Genomic DNA, 25,064 nt, shown 5'->3' on the forward strand with positions numbered 1-25,064 from the left:
TCTAACAGACCAAACAAACTTAGTATGGCAGGCTGTTTCCCAGACAGGCTGAGTGACCACCTACCAACCTATCTAATCAGAAGTCAAACCTATATAGCAAAATCCATCAGTTTTCAACAAATACATAGTAAAAAATCCTTTAACCCTAGCAATTTTAGTGCCGCTCTTGCAAGTTGTAACTGGCACCCCTTAAAAGCACTTAAGCTAGAAGACCATGTATCCTACTTTAACTTAACATTTCTAGACATACTAGACCACCATACACTGCCCAGAACCATCCAAATTAAAGCCAACTATGTCCCCTGGTTATCCAAAAAGGCTAGATATCTACTACATAACAGAGACAAAATGTAGGTAAACTGGAAGAAAACAGGTACCCCTACTGACAAACAAAAATATCTTGAGCTTAGAAATAAGGCAAAGAAAATGATTAATGGAGACAAAATTAGCTACTACCATAACAATCAAGATAGATATCTAATCAATCCTAAAAACTTGGGCAGCCATCAACAAAGTACTTCACCCAGATCAAGCAGACACCCCTGTCCCTGCAACCACTGATAGCTCAACAAACATAGCAACTCAGTTCAATACGTTCTTTACAGATTACATACTAGCACTAGCTAACTCTCAACAGCCCACTACTATCAAGTCACCCAAAATCAATAATAATGAGCAGAGCTTTTCACTCCAACCTTTCTCCATCTCCACTATTAAAAAGATGCTTAATAAACTAAAACCTACAACTCTCTCTGCAGATGGACTACCGTCTGAATTCTTAAAGATAGCTGCTAATACAATTTCATATCTTTTAACAATTGTCATTAATTGTTCTATAGCTGAAAACGTAGTCCCTCTCCTCTGGTAAATTTCCTATAACAGTCCACTTCACAAGGAGGCAACTCCAAGGAACTAACCAACTACGAACCGAACCTATAGCCATACTCTCCCCCTCTCCAAAATTCTTGAAAGGTGCATACACACACAAATCATGACATTTCAAAACTCTCATAATCTACTCAAAAATACACAGCATGGTTTTAGACCATCTAAAAGCACTACTACAGTCCCTGTGTCTTTCAAACAGTCAACTCCCACAGGAACAATGGTAAATTCAGACCTTTCCAAAATCTTTGATGTGGTTAATCATGATAAACACATCAACACTCTGTCAGAATAAACTCTAAGCTCTCCCACTATTTCCTGGTTTAGAAGTTACTTACCAGGCAGACAGCAGGTAGTCAGATGGCACCAGGAACTCTCCCAATTACTACCAGTCTCAGTAGGAGTCTCAGAGGGTTCCATTCTTGGATCACTGCTATTCTCCATTTTTACTAATAACCTTCATACAGCCACACCTCATGCTTCTATCATCCAATATGCAGATGATTCTACACTTATTTGTGCATCTTCCATCCCCCCAGACACTGCTGCAACAAACACAACCCCCCTTTCTTGCTGGTGAAAAATGTCTCAATGAATCACAACTAATATCAAATCTCAATAAAACTCAGCTTCTTATCTTCCCGCCCACAATCCATTCTACTCACAACATTACATTAAACATTACATTCAGTAATAACACAGTCATATCCCCTGTCTTCCACACTAAACTGCTAGGGGTTGTAACTGACAACAACATGAAATTTGACATACATATATCCAACACCATAAAGAAAGTATGTAAAAGCTTGCCTTACTATACAGAAACCAACAGTTCCTAACAGACTCCACCAGACCCACCGTTGCATGAGCCCATCTTATCTCAACTCTTCTGTATGGCTCACTAATTTCCACCAATCTCAGAAAATCTGATCTGTCTAGGCTGCAAACTTGTTATAATAAGATTGCTAGATTTGCACCCAATACCCCACATAGAACACACCACTGCACTCCCCTTAAAAAACTCAGTTGGCTGGAATTTCCCCATCTATTCTTTACAATCAGCTTATACTAACCCACAAACTACTTCACTCCCCTAAAAATACCCCTGCTCTACATAACATGCTACATCAAAGCACCAAAACTAGAGTCCTATGATCCAATCTAAAACTCCTATTAGATGTGACCAAAGACAATAATTCTGCAGGTATATCCCTCTATAGCAACACCATTGCCAAATAATGGAACAACCTTCCCCCCAAACACCTTGGGCATGGGAGATTTCAGCTATCCATGCATCACTCTGATGTTCCTGGATTTTGTTAATTCATGTGCCTGGGAATAGTTGATCTGTACCCTCACAAGTAGCTCACATGTCCTAGGCCTAGTGCTCACCAACATGGTAAGATCACTGCACTATCCCTTTTTAATTTCTCAAAATATGTTGGGTTTCTAATACCATGAGATGAATGGACCCCGTTCCTTAGTCAAAGTATGATTACAGTTCATGAAATTAGTATTGTTTCAATCTTTGATGTCAGTCAGAAGTGCTCTTCACAGCATCCACAATGTGCCCAGTAATGACTCCTTCTGCAGTTGATATGGAGTTACATGTATTGGTAACGTCTAAATACAGTTGTAGATTCTTTGTTATAAGACCCATTGCTCCTACTACTATTGGAACTGTCAGGGTGTCTTTCTTCCACATTGCTCTCATTTCTGCCTACAAATCCTGATATTTTATGACTTTGTGTCTCTCTGTACACATGCCACTGTAGTCATTGGGTGTAGCTATTTTAATGGTCAAGTATACTTTTGTCTTCTTTTTATTAACCACTATATCTGGTTTCCTTGCATCTGTCTTTTGAACTGTTAGTAATGGGTGATCCCATGTGATGTAGACTTCGTCATTTTCTATGATGCTTTGTGGCTCATGTTTCCAATATTTTTCAACTATTTCAATATTATAATGTTTGCACAATCCCCAGTGCAACGGTCTTGCTACATTATTATTATGCCGTTCCTATACAGTCCTTTCACCATTAGTATGCAACAACCAGCAACAAGATCTGCAACTGTTTCCAATTCTGTTTTATAAAGCCTACATCTGTCTGTTTCTCCCACATGTTCAATGGACGTTGTAAACCAACATGTGCATAACCCACTAACTTGGACTGCCAATATTGACCTTTCATCTTTTGGTTTGAGTTCACCTCTCCTTAACCATTTCTGGGTTCAATCCTGATCAACATGAGGTTGTTCCAGGAGTTTTCTATACTTGCAAATATATGTATGCATTTTCCACATTTCTTGCCTTCTCATATGGTCCTTCACCTTATATTCCTTCTTTTGTTTGTTGGCACATTCAGTTGCTGCTTTGATTTTTATCTACTTCTGGTTTGATTTCCATTCCCACTTGATGCCCATATGCTTTTGCTAGACTAAGAAGGGAAGTCATCTTAGATTTATTCTCCTCATGTTTCAAATTTTTCATTATGTTTGGGTCTTGTGAGGTCAGTAGATATGTATGCAGTCCCACAATTGCAAATCTAAAGATATGTATGCAGTCCCAAGATTGCAAATCTATATATGTAATCAGTTTCAAGAAGGTCCATGGCTCCTTTAGTTCAGAGAATATATAATCTTGGTATGCAATGATTTTTATAAATCATTTGAAGAGCATGAAGCATCCTTCTTGTTTTCCTGTCTAATCTATCCAACACCATTTGGAGCCAGTCAATCACTCCAAAACTGTAAGTTAGGACAGGAAGAGTAAATTGATTTATAGCTTGAACTTTGTTTCTAGATGTCAATGCGGTTTTCAGGATTAATTCATGTCTTCTAAAATATTTCTTACTGGGTTTTCTTTGCATTTGTTCATGTTTTATTGCTGATCCTTCATCAGTTCCCAAATATTTATACACTCCCTCTGGCTCAAGTTCTTTTATATCATGTTCTTGTCCAAACTGATGTTTTCTTGGTGCTGCAGCTTTCCTGATTTAAAGGTTGATTTTGCACATTTGACCGAATGACATTCTTGTACTAGCTGAAAAAGTTTTGACTACTTGCAGGGGTTGTTCTTTCAGTTCCTAATCTGATGAGCTATACAATTTTAAATCATTGACAAAGAGAAGATGAGAAGTCTTTACACTTTGTTGCTTTCTGGGATCCAAATTATAGCCATGACCTAATCTGTTAAGCAGACAACTTAATGGGTTAAGGACCAGGAAAAAGAACATCGGCGACAAAGAGTCACCCTGGAATATCCCCCTTTGGATTTTTTTCCCTGGAATAATAATCTGCCCTTTATCATGGCTTAACTGCAAAGTGGTTTCCCACTATTTCATGCTTGCTATGATGTAGTTTATCAGTGTAGGGTCTTATACATTTTTAAGCACTCTTTTATCCATGAATGTGGGATATTGTCAAATGCTTTTTTGTAGTCAATCCATGCCATACTTAGATTCTTCCCCTTTTTACAGTTCTCCACTATGACTTTATTTAACAACAAATGATCCTTTGTTCCATATGACTTTCTTTTATTACCCTTTTGTTCTACTGCCATAATTGAGTTTTCCTCTATATGACTATAAACTCTGTCAGCATCAATTCCAGTGGATACTTTATACGTCATCGGAAGGCAAGTTATTGCTCTATAGTTTTTAGGGTAGCTTGCAGGTTCACTTTTAAGTAGCAGCATTGTTTTTTTTTTGTTTTGTTAGCCAGGCTGGTGTCTGTTCAGGGTGTGTAGATAAATAGTTCTTACTCGTGGGTAAATCTTTGTGCAAAGATGTTAATCCTTTTTAGCCAGAAGTTAGGTACTGCATCTGAGCCTGGGATTTTCCAATTAGAGGCTTTTCTTAACTTTGTTTCAATATCTCTGGCCATTAATTCATCCCATTTCATATCCTGTATGTTTGAACTTCTTAGTCTTTCTTTTATTTCTTCTATCCATTTAGCATATTTATTATGTTCCCCAGGATCTTCATAAATATTTCTCCAAAATGTATCTATCTCAACTTTTTTTGATGGTCTTTCAATTCCTTTTCCCTTGTTTCCCAGTTCTCTATAAAACATTTTTCGTCATCAATAAATTGTTTATTTTGTACTTTTCCTTTTTATTTATCTGTGTATCGTCTAAGTTTTTCTGCCTGTGCCGAAAAATTTAGTTTATTGTTTGTGATAGTGCATGATAAATCCTGATCTTTTATAATACTGTGCATTGCTTTTATCATGTCTATCTTTCTGAGTATTTTTGTTGATCTATTCCCTCTTCTGTTCTCTTCTAACAGTGGCACTTCTTGTCTTAGTTGCTTTATAGTTTCACTGTTCGATACCTCCATGATGGCATTTGATTTCTTCTCTCCGTTCCTTTACTACCATGTATTCTCATGGTAAGACTTTATTTGTTATTAATTTGGCCTAATTACTTCTGTTATATTGCATGAATCTCTATGGACAGTCTAATTACTGTGTTCATTTGTTTTATCATTGTATTGACCTTATGCAGTCTGTTTCTTTCATTGATCTTAATATGTCTAGCTCTATTAAATCAAGCAATTCTTCTCTTAGATCATTTTCTTCTAAACTGAGGGCTTATTCTTTGTTTGCCATTTCCTGTGGGCATTCTCTAAAAAGTTCCAGACCTTCTTCCTGTGCCACGTTCTCTTCAGTTTCACCCTGTGTCATCTGTTGCTCTTTCATATGGGAACTCACTGGCTTATCACTCCATGACATTGACTGTGTCAGAGTTACCACAGGTTCCTGTTCTTTCCCTTGCTGTATAGCTCCAACTGAACCTTTGCCCTGGTTTCATATGGGAGGCTCCAAAGTATCTTTATATGTCAACTGATTAGATGCTTCCTGCTGCACTGGTTTCCCCTTAATTTGGGTGTCCATTGCTCTATCCTGTTGTGTTATTATCTGAGTTAAATTTTCTGCAGTAAATCCTTCACTTTGCAGGTAATTAGTAACCTCAATTTCTATTTCTTTAACTTCTCCATTACTAATCCTCTTTTCTACTTTTCATTTTAGTTTTCTTATTTTTATATTGTAAAACTTTCCATATCTGGATGTCTTTACCTGTATTTCTCTTCAAATATCTTTGGTGCTGCTCTTTTTGCATTGATTAGTTTTGCTTTCTGCTTTGTATAAATATTGCACTATATTAAATCTTTTTCATTCCCATGTCCATATTTCTTCTTCAATTGTCTCCTGCTCCTCTTGTTTCTCATTACTTCGGGGACTAGTTGTTCCATCATGCTGTGATATGACCTGTGTTAGACTTTCCACACTGACTCCTTCACTTATCAAATAATCCATAATTTCAGCTTCTATTTTTTAACTTCTATTTGACTAATCTTCTGTTTTACATTCCCTCTTTGTGACCTTATATATATATATATATATATATATATATATATATATATATATATATATTTTTTTTAAATTTCCTTATAGGGATACCTTTGCCTGTATGACTATTCAAATATCTTTGGGGCTGCCTTTTTTGTGTTGATTAATTTGGCTTTCTCCTTTACGTTAATCTTGCACCATATCAACTCTATCTTTCTTTCCCATGTGCATATTTCTTTTTTATACCCTTCAAATGTCTCTAAATGTTGTTCTTTCCATTTTTGCACTTCCTCAATTGCTTCTTTTTCCAAACAGCACAAGGTTTCTTGGTCAATATCATGTTTTTCATGGATCTGTTGTATTAATGAACACACATTTTTATTTGAAGCTTCTAAAAGGTTTTCTTGTGGAAGTATTTTTCTTTCCTCTAATTTCTCGCTTTTAGGTTCACAGGTGTTTGCTAGGCTAATGACCACAAGGGCCTTTTTAAGCCTAGCCATGCAATCCCAAATCTCTGACAAGTTCTGATACCCTTGATAAGTGTAAGCATGGGCCTGGGATATGGACTATTTACAGGTTACCTGTTTGCAGTAGAGACATATGTGCCAAATCAGGGATGAATTTTCATTTTCCCTGTCAATTCAAGTTGTATTTGAATTGGGTTAGGAAGAACTCTGCTTCATATGGATGATGAGCCTGTTCCATAGATAGGGTAGTCTCTGGGATACATACTTATCTCTCTAGCAGGTCTTAGTTTTATCACAGGCAAGGTTTAAGTCTTTAGAACAAGTAATTCTGGTACTGTTTGTTTTGTGGATATGCAGGGGGTCTATCGGAGTGGGGTCTGACAATGCCCTGTATGCCAGGCATAGATCTCCACTCAAAAGCTTGTATGAGACAGAATACAGGGATAGGGCCTTGAGGTGGTCTGCATAGGACATATTTCATACACCCTGTATTCTTTTAGTGATGAACTTCTGTGCGTTCCAGTTGTTGGATATACCTGTTTAGCTTCATATCAAAGGGGGCATTATACTCAACGATAGGTCTGATGAATGCCGAATGCAGTGGAACAATGACTCTTCCTTGGATGTAGATGTCATGCCTTTATTTATAAGTTGTGCAACATAGAAGGATTCCCTCACCACTGTAGGCACATGATGATCAAAGGCTAGATTGCTATCTATGTGTGTCCCTAAGTCCCTGACTGCTGGATCAACTCTAAGGGGTGCGTTGTCAATATGATAGATACCAGGGATGGATGACTTCCCAAAGGATACTAATATGCAGTTCTTGGCATTTAGTTTTAGTCCATGGCTCTGACACCAGTTGTTTGTCTGTGTCAACCCCTTCTGGAGAACATTTGTATCAGTATGAGATTGAATGACAGCTCCTAATTTGCAGTCATCTGCAAATTTAGTCAGACAGAGACCACTGACATTGGTGTTGACTTCTGAGAAATAAATGCCAAAAAGAAGCAGTCCAAGGACAGATTCCTGAGAGACTCCACTTGTGACTGGGCTCTTTGTTGAGGTGGACTCCCCAATTCTAACTTCTGGAATATTGTAAGTAAGCCAATTGGCTATCCACCAGGTTACATACGCTTTGTACCTAATCTCTTGAGCTTGTCAACAAGGCCTGAGTGGGGTATTGTGTCAAATACCTTGGCCAGGTCAAGGTAGGCAGTGTGAATGATTTTTCCCTCATCCATTGCTTTGGTGATCTTCATAAAGAAATCCACCAAGATGAGTAGGCATGATCTGCCCTTGACAAAACCAAACTGGGTTGGGTCCAGTGTCTGGAGGTTTACTATACTTCTACTGGTCATGTCCATGATAATTCTTTGCATGACATTACATATAAGACTACTGAGACTTATGGGTCTGTAGTTTCCGGGGTCTGTAGATGGCTCACCTTTGTGCAGAAGGATGACTGTTGCCTTTCTCCATTCAAGAAGCATGAAGCCTGTTTGAAGGCTACAGTTAAATAGTAATTCCAGAGGCCTTGAAAGGTCATGTTTCATGCTATTTAGAAGGTATCTGGGATATTGTCTATGTCCATTGATGCTGTGTTCTTGGTCTTAGAGAGAACATTAAGGACCTGTTCCCAAGTGATAACAGGGGGAGTTATATCTGATGATATTTCCTGAGGAAGGTTGATGGGAGAGAGGAGTAAAGTTGGAGCTGAATTTATCAGCCAAGAGGTTTGCTACATTTTCTGGCTCAGTATAGGTGGCTCCATTTTCAATGAGCTCTGCACACAATTGTCTATTGCTTTGAGGTTGTGGACATTGCTAAATAATGCTTTGTGGTTGCCCTTGGCCTGGGAGGCCAAACTTACCTCAAATTTGGCTTTGGTAGACTTTATTTGTCCTCTGAGTAGTTTGGTTAGTTTGATGAGAGTGCTTTTATCCTGCTGGGTGCTGCATCTCCTAATTTTTTCCATGATTATCTTCCTTCTGTTATACATCCGATTGATTTTGTGATTCCACCAGGGTGCCTTGTTTTTTGAGTTAGTTCTGTACTTTTTCCTGTGGGCACAGCTGCCTCTATGCAGCTATTGACATGCTTGTACAGGGTTTCTATGAACAGTTCTGCATAAGCAGAAGTGTTTGCAGGGTTTATGGGGGCTTCAGATTTTGTCAGCTTCTCACTTATTAGCAGGAGGTTAGCTTTAGAATAGTTCCTGAATATTCCCAGTATAGCTGGGGGTTCAGGTTTTATTTTTACTTCAAAGCAGACCTTTTTTGGTCTGACCTTACCAGGGAAGGCATTACAATAGGGGGTGTGCAGCAGTCTCCCATATTAGCGAAGACCAGATCAAGTATGATTGCGCCACCTGGTTCGTGTACTGAATATCTGGTCCATCAAGTTTGTGTTTACTAAATCCAGGAATCTCTGTGCATGTAAAATTGATGTTGTATAGGATTCCCAGTTAATTGTGGGATAATTAAGGTCACCCATGAATATGGTATTGGGTTGAATGGTTAGTGTTTCTATTAAGTTTAAATACACAGTATGGGTTTCCTGGGTCATAGAGGGGGACCTATAGCTTGCAAGGAAGTGGTACTGGATTTTACCTTTGGTGATTTGAACATGGAGCAGCTCATGTGCATTGTCCTGTTTGACCATCCTGGAAGTATATTTATTTCTGATGTAAATAGAGACACCTTCACCTTTAGTCCTTGACTGTGAAGGCATTATAACCTTGCACTGTTGGTGTGCTCTCCTTGGCTTTAAACCATGTCTCAGTGACCACACAGACATCAGCATTCTCTATGGTAAAGAGAGTTTCTATGGAGTGGAAATTTTTGTTTAATCTCCTAGCATTGAACAGTAATAGCTTTAGATTTTCTTGGTTTTGATTTGCTATGTCAGAAATACTTTCGGTTTGGCATTGCCTAAAAAAGGCACTGTGAGGGAAGACAATGTTTTAGCTAGTACTCAAAAGTCTAGAGGGGAGATGTGCAGACCATCCTTTGCAAAACAGTGTGGTCTGTTGACCATCTCCTTCCATGCTGACAAATATTGCACCCCCTTAGAATAACACCAGAAACTAAGCAAATTATTAATGTAAATCATCTTTTGTTCATATTGTGGCATCAGCTTGGAGAAGGTAAAATGCTGCTCAATGCTAGGCTCATACCAGCCTGAGACACATATTCCAAGAGTTTTGTGATGTCTCTCTTCATATAGTCTGGGGAGGTATGTCTCAGGTCATTTACTCCCACACTGACTATGACTGAGTCATATTGGTAATTGTGGTCCAGTGACCTGAGTGCATGTGTAATGTGGCGGATCCTAGCCCCACATAAGCAACTGACCATAACTTTCCCCTTACTCGGCCTGGTGCGATGGTGAGAGGGACATCAGTGTGTCTCACGATGGATTCCCCAATGAATAGAATGTTAGATCGTGTGGTGACTTACCTTATGAGCTTAGAGGTAGACTCCATGAGATGTAGCTCTATGTGTTCATCTGGGTGTTGTTTAGAAAGAGTGTGTTTGGGGCTGCTGAGAGTATTTGTTATGTGTACTTTGTCTAGGATGTCTTTGTGGTTTAGAAAGGTTACATGTAAGTGCCTCAGAATATGTGGGTCTATATGTCTGCTTTGAATTGTGCATGATGTGTGCAGCATTTGTACTACTGACAACCTTATTGACTTTAGGAATACCTTTATGTGAGAGCTTTGCCTCCAGTGACATTGTCTAAATACATCTCTCACATACCATATGTTTGTTTGAGAATCAACAGGTTGTCAGTAAACATGTGGCAATTTCTACATTGCATCAGGATCACCATATCCACCAAGCTGGTAACGGAGACAGTAAGAAAGTTCATATCCATGGCAACAGATCCTTTTTTATTGATTAGACTGTTGAAGTGAAAATATCAATCACTGTCAGGAGTATCTGGTTTGCAACTATGTGGACAGTGCTTGTCACTACAAACTAGTTGTCCTGTGTGGAACTACATATTGGAGAAACGTCAATTGTGCTTTTACAGGAAAAATGTCACCTAACATACCTCTCAACCTCTTAGTGCAAAAACACTGGACAAAGCCTAAAATAATGATAGGGAAATGCTATAAAAATAGGGACAATTTTTAAATATTGCTGTTACAAACTTAGAAAGTTGCTAGATTTACAGGATTTCAGTTTGCATGCATCTCCTCAATGATATTAAGTCTGAAACTCAAATGTATATTATTATTCAGTGACTTCAATCCATAGTCATTTGCCAGCAAACTACAGATTTTATGAGGAACAGAACAAAAATATAAGGCAAAAATCTGGACATTCTGCAAAAATCTATACAGCTGAGAACAATGCTGACTCAAGGTGTCTGTACAGAGCACTGCCAAACACTTCAGGGGAAACTAATACGTAGACCCTGAAAATTTAAGGATGAAGTATTTAGCCAGATATTCCGAAGTTAGAAACAAATTAAGCAGTACTTACTGAAAACAAAGAATTCACTTGACAAGAATAATGAAAAGAGGGAGTCGCATGAATGGCTACTGCCAACTACTACTAATGCTGGTCTCACCACAGCTTCACTCTGTTGGGATACAATACTCCTTTGCTTCATCTCTCACCAGAAGCAAAATGTTGGCACCAATCCCAAGAAGAGAAGCAGGCCACATCCTGTTTGGTGATCCACAGTCTTGTCCCAGATGATGCAAGAATCTGTAGGCTTGTAGCCTTTTTCTGGTAGATGCCTGAGATAGCAATCAGACCAATCAGGTACATTAAGCACAGACACTCACTCTCCAAACAGAAACAGTCAGAAATCAATGCACGCTGCTCCTACTCTCAATAGGATCAGAATATAAGCACATATTCCAAGCTGTCACCTATAAAGCAGTTATCACGCTTTCTGTTGATCAGCAGTCTCCAGGAAATAATGTCACTGTACTTCTCTCACCAGGAGAAAAAAGAAGCACTAATCCCAAGATGACTACTGAGAGGCCGAATGTGGGCGCTCCAGTAACTGGTGGTCTTGCAATAGATGCTTAAAGGTAAGATGAAAAAACTGGTCTATCCTAAACACTGCAGTGCACACTAAGCAGTTAGATATGAAAGTGGGCAACTTAAGTTTTAGCTGTCTAAAGTTAAGTTTTAGTGGACAGCCACTATTTTAAAAGAGCAAGATAGATTGAAAGGGGGTGGGCACATTTGTATTCTGGTATTATGGAATACGGTAGGATGGCCAATAAATTTAAATAGTTGCAGGGGAGTGATTTCACAAAATGATAATTTTGTGCTTACTCACACCAGCCAGTAAAAAAGAGAGAGAGAAAAGATATATATCAGATTATAAACAAAAAGGGGGGGGTGGAGAAGACAGTGGTGTTTAAGAACACAACAGTAACATGGTTGGGAAAAACATTCTGTTTGGCTCAGAAGAGACAGAGCTGTGGTCTCTTTTTAAGTTTTAATATGCCGTTAAAAGCAAAATACAAGTAAAACATGGTGTAAATAAAACAAATCACAGTATAATACAAAATATAACAAATAAAAAACAAACTAACCTTTCCCTCACAACAAGCTGTGGCAGAGTCTAGATGTGCCTTTCCAGTAATCTTTTATATTTTTTTTTCTGGAAATTCTGAACTTCTTGCATAATACTAACAATACATAATTTCTTTCTTATCCTCAGTAGTCCACTCTATTGTTTGTATGGCTCTTTTTTGGCCTATCAGTTTTTGTGAATTTTGTAGACTGCTACTTCCTTCTACAACAGGGGGGCCATCCTCCCCCTAGGCCTTGCCTAGCCCCATTGTAGGAATATGTTCATGTCTTGAGGAGTATACACTGTCATTTTTCCAGTCCTGGTACCAGAGCACCTACCAGGATTGGGCACAATCTTATCCTGGGACTTGTGCACTCAACTATCTTTACTTTTAACCTACTTCTGTCCATGATATATGCTATATAAAATCCAGTTTCTATATCAGTGTCATCTTGGTGAGATTTTGTGAAAAACAAGGCCCACCTCATGAAGGTACTCACCAAGACTTGAGGATGAATTCAATTCCAGCAATACTTATCTCCTTTTGCTGTTTTTTATCATCTCTCCATTCAGACCCCCTGTGTGTTGCCATCCCTGGTAAGGTCAGTCCTTAAATCAGTCTCATTTGAAGTAAAGATCAGGTCTGACACCCCCACAGGAGCAAAAAATAAACTGAAAAAATTATCCAAAGCAAACTATAGCTTACTAAGCAATGGGATAAAAAGTTTCAAAGCCCCTGCTAACATAGCCATCAAGGGCTCCTATGCAGAAGAGTACACACATGACCTATATAACCACTTAAACAAATGTATTAACTCATCTGTACCTTTCAGGACTAAAACCAGTTCCTCTAAAAAAAAATACAAACCACCATGGTGGACTGTAAGTATAAATAAGTTATATAACAAATGAAAAAAGCTGATATCTAAGAATAAGAGGGAACTTACTCAACAGAGGAAGAATAGCTTCCCAAGCTTGAAGATGCAAATCAGATATCTTGTAAAGTCCCCTAAGGCTTGTTACAAGACTAAATTAGCACTCATAGCTAAAGACAACCATAAGGAATTCTTTAGCAACATCCAAAACCTAAAAGGGAATGCTCAGCTGTGTGTGTTGAACTTATAGTGGATGGTACCACCCACACTGAACCTGAAGAAGTACCAGCCTGCTAACTGATAGATTTGCCAATAACTTCACCCTCCTATCCCCACCAGCTATACCCCATAGCAATTATGACACCAGTCCACTACCGAGTATCTACAAAGAACAGGTCATACAAGCACTGTCCAAGGCCAATAACATGGCCTCTATTTGACCAGATAACATCCCAGGTTGCTGATTAAAGAATCTAAAGCAAGACCTAGTGGAACTATTTGGCACTCTTTAACCATAAACAAAAACACAGATAGGCAGCAAGCTGTAGAATTCCAACCAGTTTATTGTTAGCGCATTCGTTCAGGAAATACATGAACTTCTTCAGACAAAGAAACCCCAAGAGTCCGCAGAATAAAACTGTCAATTAAGATGAGATAATTAATTATAAAACCAATTAACATAACTTGAGAAATTTAAAGAGCCAGTGTTATACAAGGTAAAATGTATATGTAAATAAATATAAATGCTTTTTTTAAAAAATCAGCAACAATTTTAAAATCACAACACATCAGTCTTATTACTTAATTTTCTTGTGTATATAAATTAATCTAAATACTGTTAAATGCTAGATAACAACTTGAACAACTCAAATAAATGTAAATGTAAAATTTGTATAAATATATACTGATAGAAATGTATAAATAAATATTTATAAATTCATTCAAGTATTAGAAAAGTTGTTAAACAACCAAATTTTACCTTTGTAGGGCTTTTAATTTCAAAATACATTTTATTGAGCAGTATTCATTAAGCCCTGGTGGAACATATGCATATGTTTTAATTTGCCAAACAAGTTCCTGTTCTTCAAGTTTTAATTCCCAGGGCCCACCTCTAATGTTCCTAACTATTTGTTGTAATATTGTAGAATAGTATTAGGAATTATGATGGCAGAATAAGCTTTCTTACTACTTTCTCTATTGATGCACATGCCATTAAGAATATTATGATTAAAAATTGGGCTATAATATAAGAGGACAGTGCTATTAATATGAAATTGGGTGATAGACCACATATTGCCTATAGAAGTGGCCTAATTTTAAAGATTTGTTGGAAAGGAACAATCAAAAATGTCCCAACAACCAGGGGATGAGAAAGTGTGGGAGATGTGTAGCTTGTTTCAGCTACATATTATACTTATTTTAGTGCCTGCACTTTAACAAAGTCATTTTTGTATTTAAATTACCTGTTGTAGGCTACACACTCAAGTGAGATAACCATTTCTGTGCATTTAAAGTATTTTTTGCATTGTATCTGCTTTTTTCTGAAAAAAAAGACAAAAAAAAACAAAAGAAAATACTTGTTTTCCTGCCTTTTTAAGCTAGTTTAGTCCAGTTTTCAGGTTAGTGCTGAATTCAGGGCTGTGTTACAAGTCTCTGTGTTTGCCCATACCTTACTTGGATAGAAGGAAGTTTTTCTGTTCACTGTGAGAGATTCTATCTCTTTCATTTCCCTGCTATAAAAAAACCCACATTTAAGGTTTTTTGTATATAATAAGCTCAGCAACTCAAGGTCTGGTGTTCAGCAAAGTGAGAGTCAGCAGCAGAGAGAAGAGAGACTTTGACTGGAGTGATTTTCATATTCTTTTCTCTTTCTTTTTCTTAGCTAATTTCACTTTAAGATAACTAAAGAGTTTCTGTGATTTAAAAAGCTTGTTTAAAGCTACAGCTACATATTGTACATATTTTACTGCCTTAACTTAATTTTTTTTGTTTAAATTTTTTGTTTAACTTTTAACTGTTGTAGGCTTGTCATGTGATATTTCATTTTTTGATGTTTTTTTAATTTTTTTTTTTTTTTTTTATTTTTTTGAAAAAAAAAAAAAAAAAAAAAAAAAAAAAAAAAAAAAAAAAAAAAAAAAAAAATTTAACCTTTCCCTTCTTCTCTAAGGTAATTTCAAGTTTCTGTGTTTTTAGTTAGGGCTGTGTTTTGTTTTTCTCTACTTCTCAGAGAGAGGGAGCTTTGAGCAGCCCATCTGTCCCTGGAGGAGTGGTTTCAGCCCAGAAGTTAGTAGTTTATTGGCCATTTTGGGCTAATTTCTATCTCTTTCATTTCCCTGCTATAAGACCTGCATTTGCACGGTTTTGCACGCTGGGCAGCGCCGGTTAGATAGGGTATAACTATTCCTAGCTCCACAAAGTCTACTCTTCAATTTTTCCCTTGGAACTAGACAAACTTTCAACTTAAGCACTCAAATTATTCACTTCTCATCCCGGCACTTGCCCAAAACTCATAACAAGCACTAATAAAACTTAGCACTAGACCCCCCCATACTGTAGAGAAGGACAAGGCTGTCTATTCGACCTTACCAGCCAATCAGTAAAACAGTTCACTGTACCTATCCAGGCATGTCCAAAGGGCAGTTTCAGGTGTACTCTCCAGTCCAACTGGTGAATCTGGGCATTTTGAGGCAATGTTACAATTGCCTCATGTACACAGACAATCCACTCCTCCTTCCACCAAACACTAATACATGCGAGAGATGCAATTATACAGCCAAACTCGAGGCTAAGCTCTCTCAACCCAAGACTAGACTAGGCAGTCATGAGGAGAAGGGAATTACTTGCATCACACCACCAGTCTCACATAGACCTATGAAACCAGCACTGGCAAAAAACACGCATAAATACACAAAAACATACTCAGAGGCTCTAAATAAAAATCTGCAAAAGCAACAGAGACCTCCAAAGCAGACATCCAAGCAACCTCCACCCCCCAACACAAACCATGAAACACATACTTCACAAAACCAGTGTGCCACACAATCACAGCACTTAAGGCAAAAAAACATACACAACACACTAGTAATATGTGACTCTATAGTCAGGCATACTGACGTCCCACTCACTAGTCTGAACAAGGAGAAGGTTACTGTTAGTGGCCTGTCGAGTGCAAGGATCCACCACATAACACAAGCACCCAGGTCACTCCAGAACAAGTACAAATATGACTCCGTCATTGTCCATGTTGGTGTGAATGACCTGAGCTGTACCTCCCTGGATTCCATGAAAAGAGACATGGAGGAGCTCTCTGATTACGTAGCCCAGGCCGGTATGACCCTGACCCTGAGTAGCATCCTGGCCTCACTAAGAATGATACCACGGTATAGAGAAAAATTATCAGTTTCAACAATTGGCTAAGCTTCTGGTGTCATTCAAAGGGGATCCAGTGTCTGTCAGCCTGGGATGACATCCTTGACAAGCCACACTGCTTTGCTAGAGACAGCTTGCACCTGTCACCCTTAGGCTTTTGAATACTGGCCAAGGCTCTTGCCACCCCCATAATGGCTTTTTTAGGGCTCAAAAGACAAACCCACTGCTGTAAATAGCACAAGTAACAAAAAACTGAGGGTAATGCTGCTCAATGCCAGAAGTCTAAACCTCAAAATGCACGCACTTGAGGCACTCCTCAGTATGGAGAAAATCAATATATGTGCAGTAACAGAAACCTGGTTTAAGGCTCCAGAGAGCACCCCAGCACTACCAGGCTACCACTCATACCATACATTTCAGCCACAAAATCCGGACCAAAATACAAAAGGCGGGGGAGAATCCATATTCATCAAGGATACCCACACCTCCAGGTTAGTGGCACAGCACAATGCTTCAGAGATCATCCACGTGTAATTAACAATGGGCAAAACTGCTATTCAAATTATAGCTTGCTACAGATCACCCACCATGTCCCAGGACCCCCACTCCACATTCCTGGAAACACTGGGAAACATAAAGGTCCTACCAAACACCCTGATATTGGGTGATTTCAATTACCCAAAATTAACTGGGAGAACTACTCAAGTACGAACTCCCTTGCCCAGTGCTTCCTAGAATTTATAAACTCAAACACCCTGGATCAAATGGTCAACACTCCCACCAGAGTTGACAACATATTGGACCTGGTCATCACCAACATGGGTGACCGGTGTGCCACACTGGAGGTCAATCCCTCACTGGTTAGATCTGACCATAAACTAATCACTCTAGATATCCACATCAAGCCACCTCCCCCGGTCAAAGAAACACAATAGTGAAGTTCTTTTGTGTTCCTAAAATTCATAAAAGCTTAATGAACCCCCCACCCCCGGACGTCCAATAGTATCAGCGTCTAATTATTTTACTTTTAACTTGAGTTGTTTTTTTACATGAGTTATTGGTAAAGGAAGTAGTCAAGCTGTTGTCTTATATAAAATATTTGTTTGATTTTTTGAAGAAAATAGAGAACATAATATGGACGGAAGATATGTACTTTATTACAGTTGATGTGGTGAGTTTATATATAAATATACAACATGTTTATGGTTTAGAAGCAATACAGCATTTTTTAGGGGATAGCCCAAGAACACAATATATAAAAGAATTAACACATTCTGTCTTGTGAATAATATTTTTGAGTTTAATGGCAGTTTATATAGACAGAATAAAGGAACAGCGATGGGGGCAGCCTTTGCCCCGGTATATGCTAATTTGTTTATGGGGCTAGTTGAAAATGTACATATTTATAGAAATTAATTTTTTAGGGAACATGTAGTTGGATATTTCCGATTTATTGATGATTTGATTTTTATTTGTAAAGGGGGAGGTAATCAATCATCAAAATTTATAGAATATCTTAATACCAACAAATATGAGATTAAATTTGATGGTATTCAAATAGGTTCAGAAATTAATTTTCTAGATATAACATTAAAAGGAATAGTAAAAGCAAAAATTCATACTACTATACACAGGAAATTTGATCAAATTAATTGGATGTTACATGCTACCAGTTGCCATCCCAGACATACACTGGAATCCATCCCCTTTGGAGAAATGTTAAGGATAAATAGATTATGTAGTGATAAGGAAGAGGCACAGTATGAGGCTGGAAAAGTTGCAGCCTCCTTTATAAGTAGAGGGTATAACCCAGAAGAAGTGTATAGAAGTTATAATAAGATCTATGAAAGTAATGCAGTTAGGGTTGCAGGAACTGGTATAAAACAAGTTAAAGTAAACAACAGTAATGACATTTTTAATAATAATTCAATGTTTTTTGTCTCTAAATATACTCTTTTTTCAAACATATTTAATGAATTAGTTAAAGGTTATTGGAAACAAGTAAAAAGAGAAGTTCCATCATTGTCTAAAATTGAACTAAGAATTTCTTATCAAAGGGGACGAAATTTAAAAGATTTCCTGGTACATAGTAAATATTTTAGACCAAGAGAGAAAATTCTAAGTAATATAACAGAAAAAGGGACTTTCCCTTGTGGAAAATGTTCCATTTGTCAATATATTATAACCAGAGTGGATGAAATAAAAGGAAAAAAAATGTGGCACTTTAGGCAAGTATACATGCTTAAGTAAGGGAGTAATATATGCCATAATTTGTTCATGTAATGAATATTACATAGGGGAAACTAAGAGAAGTTTTGGAGAAAGAATAAAGGAACGTGTTAGAGACATTAAAAACAATAAACTTACCAGTCCTGTAGCAGAACACTTGAATAGGGTACATAAAGGGGGCATGGAAAGTATGAAAGTAACTGTTTTGGAACAAGTATCTAATCAATATGGAAATACAGAAATGTTGAAATATGTACTAAGAAGGAAGGAATCTATCTTTATAATTAAATATAATACTTTGCAACCCAGTGGGTTGAATAAAGAATGTAATTGGCATAGTTTTATATAATACTGTTTTTACTTTAAATATTAATTGAATAATGTTTTATTGAAACATATGTAATTGGTTAATTGAAAAATGATGATATTAAGCTGGGATATAAATGGAGTGTTTTTTAGTAAGAAAAAGTTTTACTCTGTAAAGGCTGTTGGTGGCTGAGGTGCTAAGAGAGTTTTCTTCAAGTATTAAAGTGTGTATGGTAGAAAGTAGAGCTCTTATTCACTGGTTATTTCCTTTTTGGGTGTCGTATTCAGTTCAATAATATCCTCAGTTGTAGCACTTAGTATTTATGACCAGTGAATCTCTGTGCTCCTTTCCTCGAATGTTTCGAGAGACTGGAATGAAATTTGCTAATAGAAGTGGAGAAATTAGCGGGCAGAATGGCATGCAGGTGATGATAAATGAAGAGGATAGTCTGCATGGACAGAGGAGTACTGCATCAGAAATACATAGTGGAGCAGCAACCAGTGTTTTGAAAAAATGGGAAGAATCAAGACAATGTGTTACTACCAATCCATTTGTCATGGTGGGTAAAAAAAAACAGAAGTTTCAACAATACCTGCAGCGCAAGAACTGTGCTCTCAATTGGAGAGATTAATTTTTAAGGAGACATCTGTATTCTATAAAATTAATAGCCTCCAGAGATATCAGGAACTGGAGATCACACCGAGGGGTCTCCGGGCAATAAAAAATCCATCTTCTCCATTTATGTTAATGGAAGAACTGAAAGCAACATTTCAGGAGAGATGGATAGCTGCAGTAAATCGCTGCAGCTTAGAGTGGGTTAACATTCTAATAGAGAGAGACAGAGTTAAAAGAGACAAAATAATAGTAGAGACCAAAAAGATATGTGAGGAAATCACCAAAGTAGTATCTAACTCTGCATTGGAAACATATTTAGTGAACATTAATGATAGACTTCTGTCATATGAGAAAGAATTAATCAACAGGAAGAAAAATAAGCTTCATTGAGATATCCGAGACTATGAGCAGAAGAAAGCCTTTGTTCTTTCAGCCAATCAGCAGCAGAAGAAAAGAAATGTAAGCTTTCAAAAGGAGAACATTACATCTGAACAACAAAAGAACAGAAGTTTCCTTTTGAGCGAAAGTGGGGCGTCCTCGCAAGATGAAGAGGAGGTAGTGGATCAAGAATTTCCAGAACTACCAAGAGCAGAAAACAGCGATTCATTTCGGAGAACCTTTCGTGGTTCCTATGGATAAAATCACAACACCAGGAAGCGAGGGTGACAAGGACAAGACCATTATAGAGACCCAGGACAGGGATGATACAAACGAGGTAGATGGACTAACTAAACAGGTAGACAATATTGATACTTTAGAATATGTTGTTAATTTATCTGACTATGTTTTCGATGAAACAGAGCTGTCGGTTTTATATAAAGGTTTAAAACTCATACCGACAGTTCTGTCACGAATGTTTGAAATTAAGGGTGAAATTTTTAATTTAGTACGTAAAATGTATTTGAAAGATTTTTTTTATAATATCAAAGACAAGAAAGCAGTTGTGGCAAATGTAGAGTCTGAGTCAGAAGATAGTGAAAATTTCGTTTCTTGTGACTCTGAAAGCGAAAATAATGCTTACAGTCTGTTTGATACTAGTATGATAAAAATGAAAAGTACTTTTATGCCACTGTGTAGGAACATACATATACAGCATTTTAACAATGCATTTAATTTAATAATAGAGAATGAACTCAGTGATTTTGAAGGCAAGAGGATAAAATATAACTTAATCAAAGGGGAATGGATGAAATTGAAACAAATGAGTATGAATGATGACATAATATTTAAACCATCAGATAAAGGGGGCAAGCTGGTAGTAATGAATTCCTTAGACTATTTAAAAATGTGTATGCAACACTTGAATGATGAAATAATTTATAGCAAAGTGGATGGGACCTGTTTAACTCAGACACAGCATGAGTTACAAATATTATTAAAGAAGGGGGTAAGGTTACATTATTTTACAGCTAATGATATAACAAATAAGTTGACTATAAAAAATAACACAATAACAAAGTTCTTTTGTGTTCCTAAAATTCATAAAAGCTTAATGAACCCCCCCTGGACGTCCAATAGTATCAGCGTCTAATTATTTTACTTTTAACTTGAGTTGTTTTTTACATGAGTTATTGGTAAAGGAAGTAGTCAAGCTGTCATCTTATATAAAAGATTTGTTTGATTTTTTGAAGAAAATAGAGAACATAATATGGACGGAAGATATGTACTTTATTACAGTTGATGTGGTGAGTTTATATACAAATATGCAACATGTTTATGGTTTAGAAGCAATACAACATTTTTAGGGGATAGCCCAAGAACACAATATAAAAGAATTAACACATTTCTATCTTGTGAATAATATTTTTGAGTTTAATGGCAGTTTATATAGACAGAATAAAGGAACAGCGATGGGGGCAGCCTTTGCCCCGGTATATGCTAATTTGTTTATGGGGCTAGTTGAAAATGTACATATTTATAGAAATTAATTTTTTAGGGAACATGTAGTTAGATATTTCTGATTTATTGATGATTTGATTTTTATTTGTAAAGGGGGAGATAATCAATCATCAAAATGTATAGAATATCTTAATACCAACAAATATGAGATTAAATTTGATAGTATTCAAATAGGTTCGGAAATTAATTTTTTAGCTATAACATTAAAAGGAATAGTAAAAGCAAAAATTCATACTACTATATACAGGAAATTTGATCAAATTAATTGGATGTTACATGCTACCAGTTGCCATCCCAGACATACACTGGAATCCATCTCCTTTGGAGAAATGTTAAGGATAAAGAGATTATGTAGTGATAAGGAAGAGGCACGGTATGAGGCTGGAAAAGTTGCAGCCTCATTTATAAGTAGAGGATATAATCCAGAAGACGTGCATAGAAGTATGAAAGTAATGTAGTTAGGGTTGCAGGAACTGGTATAAAACAAGTTAAAGTAGACAACAGTAATGAAATTTTTAATAATAATTCAATGTTTTTTGTCTCTAAATATACTCTTTTTTCAGACATATTTAATTAATTAGTTAAAGGTTATTGGAAACAAGTAAAAAGAGAAGTTCCATCATTGTCTAAAATTGAACTAAGAATTTCTTATCAAAGGGGACGAAATTTAAAAGATTTCCTGGTACATAATAAATATTTTAGACCAAGAGAGAAAATTCTAAGTAATATAAAAGAAAAAGGGACTTCCCCTTGTGGAAAATGTTCCATTTGTCAATATATTATAACCAGAGTGGATGAAATAAAAGGAAAAAAAAATGACACTTTAAGCAAGTATACATACTTAAGTAAGGGAGTAATATATGCCATAAATTGTTCATGTAATGAATATTACATAGGGGAAACTAAAAGAAGTCTAGGAGAAAGAATAAAGGAACATGTTAGAGACATTAAAAACAATAAACTTACCAGTCCTGTAGCAGAACACTTTAATAGGGTACATAAAGGGGGCATGGAAAGTATGAAAGTAACTGTTTTGGAACAAGTATCTAATCAATATGGAAATTCAGAAATGTTGAAATATGTACTAAGAAGGAAGGAATCTATCTTTATAATTAAATATAATACTTTGCAACCCAATGGGTTGAATAAAGAATGTAATTGGCATAGTTTTATATAATACTGTTTTTACTTTACATATTAATTGAATAATGTTTTATTGAAGCATATGTAATTGGTTAATTGAAAAATTATGATATTAAGCTGGGATATAAATGGAGTGTTTTTTAGTAAGAAAAAGTTTTACTCTGTAAAGGCTGTTTGTGGCCGAGGCACTAAGAGAGTTTTCTTCAAGTATTAAAGTGTGTATGGTGGAAAGTAGAGCTGTTACTCACTGGTTATTTCCTTTTTGAGTGTTGTACACAGTACAAATATGACTCTGTCATTGTCCATGTTGGTATGAATGACCTGAGCTGTACCTCCCTGGACTCCATGAAAAGAGACATGGAGGAGCTCTCTGATCACGTAGCCCAGGCCGGTATGACCCTGACCCTGAGTAGCATACTGGCCTCACCAAGAATGATACCATGGTATAGAGAAAAATTATCAGTTTCAACAATTGGCTAAGCTTCTGGTGTCATTCAAAGGGGATCCAGTGTCTGTCAGCCTGGGATGACATGCTCGACAAGCCACACTGCTTTACTAGAGACGGCTTGCACCTGTCACCCTTAGGCTTTCAAATACTGGTCAATGCTCTTGCCACCCCCATAGTGCCTTTTTTAGGCAAGGCTCAAAAGACAAACCCACCACCATAAATATGCTGCTTAATGCCAGAAGTCTAAACCTCAAAATGCACGCACTCGAGGCACTCCTTAGTATGGAGAAAATCAATATATGTGCAGTAACAGAAACCTGGTTTAAGGCTTCAGAGAGCACCCCAGCACTACCAGGCTACCACTCATACCATACATTTCAGCCACAAAATCCGGACCGAAATACAAAAGGTGGGGGAGTATCCATATTCATCAAGGATACCCACACCTCCAGGTTAGGGGCACAGCACGATGCTTCAGAGATCATCCCCGTGTAATTAACAATGGGTAAAACTGCTATTCAAATTATAGCTTGCTACAGATCACCCACCATGTCCCAGGACCCCTACTCCACATTCCTGGAAACATAAAGTTCCTACCAAACACCCTGATATTGGGTGATTTCAATTATCCAAACATTAACTGGGAGAACTACTCAAGTATGAACTCCCTTGCCCAATGCTTCCTAAAATTTATAAACTCAAATACCCTGGATCAAATGGTCAACACTCCCACCAGAGTTGACAACATATTGGACCTGGTCATCACCAACATGGGCGACCAGTGTTCCACACTGGAGGTCAATCCCTCACTGGTTAGATCTGACCATAAACTAATCACTCTAGATATCCACATTAAGCCACCTTCCCCGGTCAAAGAAACCACCGTGAAAAACTTTTCAAAAGCAAACTTCATGTTACTTAAGTCTGAGGTGGGAAGTTTCAAAGCCCCCATGCTAAAGGATAATGCTGTCCAAGCTGCAAAATCCTTTATTAATGCACTCTACAAGCACCTACAAGAAGGCATGGATTGTGCTATCCCAAACAAAACCAAGACTCTCTCCTCCAAGAAAAGGAAACCAGTCTGGTGGACCCCTGCCACAAACAAGCTATACAATAGAAGGAGGAAACTAGTACAGAAAAGAGTAAAATCCCAAGAAGGGAAGACATCCCTGATCAGCATCAGCAAGAAATTACTTTTCCTCATAAAATCATCCAAGGCTAGCTTCGAAAGAAAAATTGCCATAGTCTCCAAAGATAACCACAAGGCATTCTTTAGCTATGTCAAGAATCTAAGTGGCAATTCTCAGATCTGCTCGGAGTTAGTGTAGAATGGCACAGAATACACTGAACTAACCGATATAGCCAACATCCTGGCAGACAGGTTCAGTGCAAACTTCAACCCCCTCTCACCCCCAAAAGGGCCCATAACTATACCAGAAGAATGTAGTGCCCCTGAAATCACAGACACTCAGGTTAAAACAGCCCTCTCCAAAGCCAAAAAGACAGCATCAATGGGACTGGACGGTGTCCCAGGCTGTGTCCTACATGAGCTCAAAGATGAACTAACTCCTCACCTAAACACACTGTTTAAACTCAGCCTCTCCACAGGCTACATGCCCACAGAGTGGTGCACAGCAACAGTTATTCTGCTCCACAAAGGTTGAGCCACAACAGACCCCAGGAACTATCGCCCTATAAGCCTGACTAGCTTGGTCTGAAAAGCTATGGAATGCATCCTCATGGATATCATTAACAGAGACATTCGAAACCTCCAAACACTGGACCCTACCCAATTCAGCTTTGTTAAGGGCAGATCATGCCTCCTACACCTGGTGGACTTCTTTAAGATAGTTACCAAGGCTATATAATTGAGGGGAAGGTGGTCCACACAGCCTACCTAGACCTTGCAAAGGCCTTTGACACCATTC

This window comes from Protopterus annectens, chromosome 5.part0 (assembly GCF_019279795.1).
Source record: "Protopterus annectens isolate FY-2018-M chromosome 5.part0, PAN1.0, whole genome shotgun sequence".
Taxonomy (NCBI): Eukaryota; Metazoa; Chordata; order Ceratodontiformes; family Protopteridae; genus Protopterus; species Protopterus annectens.